Here is a 1,491-nt window from a genome sequence, read left to right as displayed (position 1 = left end):
TGGTGGTACCCTCTGAAGGCGTCCATGAAACTCAGTAGCGCCGACCCGGCCGTTTCGTCAACTAACTGGTCGATCCGAGGTAGGGGAAACGGGTCTTTCGGGCAAGCCTTATTAAGGTCGGTGTAGTCCACGCACATTCGCCACGCCGGGGGCTTGGGCACGAGGACCACATTGGCCAACCACTCCGGGTACTTAACCTCGCGGATGTGCCCGGCCGCTAGTAGCGTGCCAACTTCCTTCTTCACAAATTCCCTCCGGTCGTTGGCTAGGTATCGTTTCTTCTGTACGACCGGTCGGTGCTCCGTATCTACGGCGAGTTTGTGTGATATGATTGATCGGTCGACGCCAGGCATGTCCTCTGGGCCCCAGGCGAAAACCGTCCGGTGCTCCCGGAGCACCTTTACAATTTCTCTTTTCAATGTCTCGGAGAGGCCGACTCCAATTCGGACCCGTTGCTCCGGCCATGTAGAGTCGATCTCGACTTCTTCCAACTCGACAGCAGGCTCTGGGCGAGGTAGTATCGTCTTCTTCGGGGGCCTCTCAGTGATCTCATGGATCTGCATCTCGCGTTTGCCCATCCCTCTGCATGCCTGCAGATAGCAGTCGCGGGCGACCTTTCGGTCACAGCGCACCATGCCTACTCCATTCGGTGTGCAGAATTTCAGGCAGAGATGCTCAATTGAGATCAAGGCTCCTAAATCCTCAAGACCCGGTCGGCCAAGTATCGCGTTATGCGAGCAGGCCAGGTCTACCACAATAAATTTCATGCTGAGTTTCTGTACGTCCGGGTACGTGCCAATCTCCACTGGGAGAGTGATCGACCCTTCCGCCTCCACCGAGTCCCCTGTGAAGCCGGCGAGGGGAGTTTTGACGGGGTTCAGCTGTTCCCGAGTCAGCCCCATTTTGGTGAAGGTTTCTAGATATAGCACGTTGACGCTGCTCCCGGTGTCCACCAGGATTCGCCGAACGACGATGCCGTTGACGTCCATGGCTATAACCAACGCATCTCGATGCGGTATTTCTCCGGCTGGTAAGTCTCTGTCGGTGAACACGATGGGCTCTCGACACACCTTTTTGGAGTTCTCCTCACGCCCGTACACTGTCCCGACGTACAACTGCCGAGCCCAAGCTTTTCGGGTGTTCGCTGAATCACCACCTTCCGGCCCGCCGACTATCATGTTGATAACCGGTTTTTGGCGCCACTGAGCCTCCTCCTCTTCGGGAACCGGCTGTTTGCCTCGACTGCTTTCGGCAACGGCGACGGGCTCCTCATCCCCTCGACTGCCCGGTCTCCGCCTCCACTGGTTAGGAGGCGGGGTTCCTTGCTGGATGATGCCCTCCATAATCTTCTTCAGGTAGAAGCACTCCTCCGTACTGTGGATATAAGATTTATGATAACGACAATACTTAGCGTTCTTACCCATTTCTTCGTTTGTCGCGCGATCGTCGATCGGCGGAGGCGGAGGCGGGGCAACCGCTTGTACCTCGTGG

Source organism: Ipomoea nil, unplaced genomic scaffold, assembly GCF_001879475.1.
Source record: "Ipomoea nil cultivar Tokyo-kokei standard unplaced genomic scaffold, Asagao_1.1 scaffold2167, whole genome shotgun sequence".
In the NCBI taxonomy this organism is placed as follows: domain Eukaryota; kingdom Viridiplantae; phylum Streptophyta; class Magnoliopsida; order Solanales; family Convolvulaceae; genus Ipomoea; species Ipomoea nil.
Note: the sequence above shows the minus strand (reverse complement) of the source record.